Here is a 7,193-nt window from a genome sequence, read left to right on the forward strand (position 1 = left end):
AATAATAAGTTTGTATCTCCATACTTATATTTCTTCACTTATAAAAAACTGAGTTGGTGATGATGGTACGCGTGCCATCTTGTAATATAGACCGTCCGATCTATATCTGACGGATGGAAATTAAACTAAAAGATACCCGCACCTCTCTCAACATTTGTAGACAAGGCCTTCCCTCGTTCATCCTTATCTCCAACAACCTGATTGTTGAGCAATTAAAAAAGGAAGCCTCTGGAACAAACTGGCCTGGTGGCCGCTGCCGGCGTCGTCCATCCCCGTGCCTTCGCTCAGTCCGACCACCAATCACCACCACGCCCCACTCCTCTTCACCGTATCTCTTATTTCTAGAGATATCATTAGTTTCTACACATGGGATTACTCCTGCATGGGTCAATCACAACAAGTGTTTCATAAAAAAATGCATCTTGATGTTCCATGCAATGCACTGATCTTGCTAGTACTCCTACAGAAGACTAAGTTGGTGATGATGGTGTGCCTGCCATCCGTCGTTTTTGACCATTAGATCTACATCTAACGACTGTGAGGTAAGTTGTTGCCTTTTCTCACCAACATCACACTTCTCTACAAATTTGCAGGAAAAACCCATAATTAGTATCTTAAAACCAACCACATCCCTCCCTCACCTCACCAAAACAGCCCAAGGAATATATTCTGATTGAAACATAATATATCTCTAGTGATATATGTATATCAAAATTAGAGTGTTCTGTATCAAGTTTGTGAATAAGTATTATTCTAATTATGACCCGTTGCAACACACATGAACATTGCTAGTATTTCCAACCATGCAAAAAAAATTCCTAGTATTTCCATAGTTTCGAGTATTCCATCAAGATATTAGTCACTCATGATTGCTATTTACTTTCAATCATGTACACATATGCACTATGTAAGTAGCCTTGTTTATTGACTTCCAAAGCTTAACTTCCACTCCTACTTACAATATGTAGAGTATTTAACAAAAAACCACCACTTTCAACCAGCCCTAGGAAGAAACTATTCTACAAAAATTAGCAAAAACATACCCAAAATTTCTTAATCCACGCCAAAAAAACTACTACCTAGTGCCGATTAGGCTAGTTTGAACCCGTTTATGACAGGGTTGGCCCACACGTCCGTGCTGACGAGGCATCTTAAACCAACACATTTTGTTTGAGCGTTGACACGAGGGACCCACATCTAAACTTCTATCCTGTTATTCCCCCTCAAATCATTATTTTTACTAAACATTACTTCAAACAGTACTGATGCGTGTACGTTGGTGGCACCGGTGATGGGCGAGTTGGCCGCCACTCCGCTGGACGGGCCAGACGCTGCGCTGGCATCCGCATGGGTTGGCAGGCTGGCCCGAACATGACTCACGAGTGAGCAAGCCATTGCGCTGGTCTTCGCTCATCTTGGCTAGCTAGCGGCCGCGAGCGTCGGACGGAGCTGGCATCCGGGCTGCCGCAAGATGGGCTCCGCACCGCCGGCGGTTTTGACCTCGCCTTCTGCCGGTGACGGTAGCTGCATCCCATGGTCGAGGATGACTAGGTGGACGGGCTGGAGGTAGGAGGTCACCCGGGGATTTTTGTGCAGACTGTCATGTAGGTCCCACAAGTCATACCGCCTAACTTCCCGGTCGAATAGAAGGCGTTGACTTAATGGGCGACATGGGTTGAAATGTGCTTATAGCGACACTTTGTAGAGTAGTCATTTCTTGGTAGGGCTGGTTGGCAAGGGCATGTACATTGGTTGATAAGGTAGTCTTATCTTAAGTCTGCCATGTATGCAAGTGGAAGTAGTTTCTTGGCATTATTAGTGGTTTCTTGGCATTATTAGCGTTTTCCTGTAAGGAACAATGTACTACTAGCGACAAAAGGCGATTCTAGGTTGCGTTGTACTCCAACAAGTACTACTAGTGGTCGCGGGAGTGTATACCTCGTTTCGTGGGTTCGATCTCGGCCAAACACACGGCGGCCTTTTTTGTTAAATAGTAACTTTGCTGCGAGCCAATATTGTACACGTGTAGTTTGAGTTTTGAAGTCGAACGGACGCGCGGCACCACAATCTGGGTGCACTAGATAGCCTAGCCACGTGAACGGGTTTTCCTTCCCATGATCTCGTGGCTCGCGTGTGAGGGAGTCCTGGATTAGGGGGTCCTCGGACAGCCGGACTATATACTTTGGCCGGACTGTTGGACTATGAAGATACAAGATTGAAGACTTCGTCCCGTGTCCGGGTGGGACTCTCCTTTGCGTGGAAGGCAAGCTTGGCAATTTGGATATGTAGATCTCCTTCTCTATAACCGACTTTGTGTAACCGTAGCCCCCTCCGGTGTCTATATAAACTGGAGGGTTTAGTCCGTAGGACAACAGCAATCAGAATCATAGGCTAGCTTCTAGGGTTTAGCCTACCTTATAGGGTTTAGCCTCTACGATCTCGTGGTAGATCAACTCTTGTAATACTCATATCATCAAGATCAATCAAGAAGGAAGTAGGGTATTACCTCCATCGAGAGGGCCCGAACCTGGGTAAACATCATGTCCCCCGCCTCCTGTTACCATTAGCCTTAGACACACAGTTCGGGACCCCCTACCCGAGATCCGCCGGTTTTGACACCGACATTGGTGCTTTCATAAAGAGTTCCACTGTGTCGTCACAATAAGGCCTAATGGCTCCTTCAATCATCTGCAACAATGCAATCCAGTGTGAGGTTTTCCTCCCCGGACAAATCTTCGTATTCGGCGGCTTCGTATTGCGGGACAACTCGCTTGGACATCTGGAGCAGATCGATAGCTACGCCCCTGGACATCAGGTACGCCGAACAGTCACGACGAGCATGACTTAGATCTACCATCAGACGCTGCTCAGGAGATCTGACCTGCGGCTGCCCCGACTCTTAATCTGGAGCAGATCGTGCCATCCGAGGACGGGTGGATGGACCCTGCCACGGAGGCCGCACACTCATCGGCGATTGAGCCGAAGACAGACCTCGCCTCCGATGAGGCCTGTGTCATCGGACCCTCGGACTCGTCTCCGGCCATAGGCTCCGAATCACATACATCTATGCCTATCGAATCTGATTGGGCACCAATCATGGAGTTTACCTCCGCTGATATCTTTCAGCACTCACCCTTGGGCAACATGCTAAATTCACTAAAATCTCTCTCCCTGTCAGGAGACTCTTGGCCGAACTATGTCCGGCTGGAGTGGGAAGCGGACGATGAAGAAATTCGTTCCCCACCCACCACCCACTTAATAGCCACTGTCGATTACTTAACCGACATGCTTGACTTCGACTCCGAAGACATCGATGGTATGGACGACGATGCATGAGAAGAATAAGAACCACCGCCCACAGGGCACTGGACAGCCACCTCATCATATGATATATATATATATATATATGGTGGACACGCCCAAAAAAGCGATGGCGATGAGGCAATGGAGGATAATCCCCTCGAGAAGCAATCTAAGTACCGGCGTCATTAGCGCCGCCCTAAGCCCCGCCAAAACAAAAATAGCGATACCTGCACAAGAGACGATAACATTCCGGATGGTGCCGAAGACGAACACAATCCCACCCAGCCAGGCTTCGTGCAGGCCGAGCGGGAGGATGGGCAAGCTAGCCCTAAAAGACAGGAAACAGATGGAGAATTAGAAGATGACAACTACATGCCCCTCTCTGAAGACGAGGTGAGCCTCGGCGACGAAGAATTCATCATGCATGAGGACCCCGTCAAGCAGGGCGCTTCAAGCGCCGGCTTATAGCCAATGCAAAAAGCCTGAAGAAAAAGCAGCAACAGGAGATAGATGGACTGAGGTCTTGGCAACCGAGGAATATGGACTCGAGCGCCCAACCAAAAGTTACCCAAAGCGCAGGTTGCTACCTCAACTCGAGGAGGAGGCATTAAAGCCTACACTACCAGTGCAAGATGAGCCTGACCGGCCACCTCGTGGCCGAGACAAAGCGGTGTATCAGCCCGAACACTAGCCCGCACCCCGTCGCCAACCAAACAAAAACACCAAGGCCCAAGGCTCCATGCAGGACCTGTGAGACGTATTGGAAAACAAAGCAGGACAGTCAAGATCAATCTACGGATCATGGGGGCGCTCCCCAATGCGTGACGATGACCGTCATGCCGGATATACTAAAAATAAATCCGGTCGAGACGAATACAACAGACCAGACTCATTTGAACTGCGTCGTGATGTAGCCCGGCATAGAGGCGCGGCACATCCCCTATGCTTCATTGCTGAAGTAATGGATCATGAATTCCTAGAAGGGTTTAAACCCGTGAACATTGAATCATATGATGGTCCAACAGACCCCGCGGTATGGATTGAAGATTTCATTCTCCACATTCACATGGCCCGCGGTGATGATCTACATGCCATCAAGTACCTCCCACTAAAACTCAAAGGACCGGCTCGACATTGGTTGAACAGCCTGCCGGCGAACTCTATTGGCAGTTGGGAGAACCTGGAAGACACATTCTTTGACAACTTCCAGGGCACTTATGTGCGTCCACCGGATGCTGACGACTTAAGTCACATAACCCAACAGCCCGGAGAGTCTGCCAGGAAATTATGGACTCAGTTCCTAACTAAAAAGAACCAGATTGTCGAGTGTCTGGATGCCAAAGCCCTAGCGGCCTTTAAGCATAACATTCACGACGAGTGGCTCGCCGGGCACCTCGGCCAAGAGAAGCCGAAATCCATGGCAGCCCTCACGACACTCATGGCCCTCTTTTGTGCGGGCGAGGACAGCTGGCTGGCTCGTAGCAACAGCACATCAAGAAATCATGGCACTTCAGATGCCAAAGATAGCAGCGGCAAGCCACGACGCAACAGACACAAGCGTCGCAACAATGGCGACAGCGCCGAAGACACGACGGTCAATGCCGGATTCGGTGGCTCTAAGTCCGGCCAGCAGAAAAAGCCATTCAAAAGAAACAATCCGGGCCCGTCCAGTCTGGACCGCATACTCGATCGCTCGTGTCAAATTCATGGCACCCCCGATAAACCAACCAACCACACCAACAGAGAATGCTGGGTGTTCAAACAGGCCGGCAAGTTGAATGCCGAAAACAAGGAAAAGGGGCTGCATAGCGATGAAGACGAGGAGCCCCGTCCGCCGAACACAGGAGGATAGAAGAAATTTCCTCCTAGGTGAAAATGGTGAACATGGTATACGCAACCCATATTCCCAAGCGGGAACGGAAGCGTGCACTAAGGGACGTCTACATGATGGAGCCAGTCGTCCCAAAGCTCAACCCATGGTCTTCTTGTCCGATCACTTTCGATCGCAGGGACCATCCTACCAGTATCCATCATGGCAGTTCGGCCTCATTGGTCCTCGACCCCATCATTGACAGATTCCATCTCACACGAGTCCTTATGGACGGTGGCAGCAGCCTGAACCTGCTCTATCAGGATACAGTGTGCAAAACCCCTCAAGGATCAAACCCACAAAAACCACCTTTAAAGGTGTCATACCAGGTGTACAGGCCTATTGCACGGGCTCAATCACACTAGAAGTGGTCTTCAGATCCCCGGACAGCTTCCGAAGCGAGGAGTTAATCTTCGACATCGTCCCCTTCCGCAGTGGCTATCACGCACTGCTCGAACGAACCGCATTTGCCAGATTCAATGTGGCACCGCATTATGCATACCTCAAGATCAAAATGCCAGGACCTCGCGGGGTTATAACAGTTAATGGAAACACAAAGCGCTTGCTCCTACAGAGGAGCATACTGCGGCCCTCGCAGCAGAAGTACAGAGCAGCCTTCTTAGGCAGACCACCAATTCGGCAATAAAGCCCCCGGACACCATCAAGCGAGTGCAGAGTACTGATAACCCACAAGTGTAGGGGATCGCAACTGCTTTCAAGGGTAAAGTATTCAACCCAAATTTATTGATTCGACACAAGGGGAGCCAAAGAATATTCTTGAGTATTAGGAGTTGAGTTGTCAATTCAACCACACCTGGATAACTTAGTATCTGCAACAAAGTGTTTAGTAGCAAAGTAGTATGATAATAAAGGTAACGGTGGTAAAAGTAAAGATAATAGTTTTTGGGTTTTTGTAGTAGTTGTAACAGTAGCAACGGAAAAGTAAATAAGCGAAGAACAATATATGAAAAGCTCGTAGGCAATGGATCAGTGATGGACAATTATGCCGGATGCGATTCCTCATGTAATAGCTATAACATAGGGTGTCACAGAACTAGCTCCAGTTCATCAATGTAATGTAGGCATGTATTAATAGTCATACGTGCTTATGGAAAAGAACTTGCATGATATCTTTTGTCCTACCCTCCCGTGGCAGCGGGGTCCTGGTGGAAACTAAGGGATATTAAGGCCTCCTTTTAATAGAGAACCAGAACAAAGCATTAGCACATAGTTAATACATGAACTCCTCAAACTACGGTCATCACCGAGAAGTATCCTGATTATTGTCACTTCAGGGTTGTCGGATCATAACACATAATAGGTGACTCTAGACTTGCAAGATAGGATCAAGAACACACATATATTCATGAAAACATAATAGGTTCAGATCTGAAATCATGGCACTCGGGCCCTAGTAACAAGCATTAAGCATAGCGAAGTCATAGCAACATCAATCTCAGAACATAGTGGATCCTAAGGATCAAACCCTAACAAAACTAACTTGATTACATGGTAAATCTCATCCAACCCATCACCGTCCAGCAAGCCTACGATGGAATTACTCACGCACGGCGGTGAGCATCATGAAATTGGTGATGGAGGATGGTTGATGATGACGACGGCGATGAATCCCCCTCTCCAGAGCCCCGAACGGACTCCAGATCAGCTCTCCCGAGGGAGATTAGGGCTTGGCGGCGGCTCCGTGTTGTAAAACGCGATGAAACTTTCTCTCTGATTTTTTCTCCCCGAACGTGAATATATGGAGTTGGAGTTGAGGTCAGTGGAGGTCCAGGGGGCCCTCGAGATAGGGGTGCCCTCTACAGGGGATGTGGGCGCGCCCCCCTATCTCGTGGACAGGCCCTGGGCCCCTTGGTGTATTTCTTTCGCCCAGAAATTCTTATTAATTCCAAAAAGTGCCTCATGGATTTTCAGGACATTCCAAGAACTTTTCTTTTGTACACATAAAACAACATTATGGCAGTTCTGCTGAAAACAACGTCAGTCCGGGTTAGTTTCATTC

The sequence above is a fragment of the Triticum dicoccoides genome, chromosome 4B (genome assembly GCF_002162155.2).
Source record: "Triticum dicoccoides isolate Atlit2015 ecotype Zavitan chromosome 4B, WEW_v2.0, whole genome shotgun sequence".
NCBI classification, from domain to species: domain Eukaryota; kingdom Viridiplantae; phylum Streptophyta; class Magnoliopsida; order Poales; family Poaceae; genus Triticum; species Triticum dicoccoides.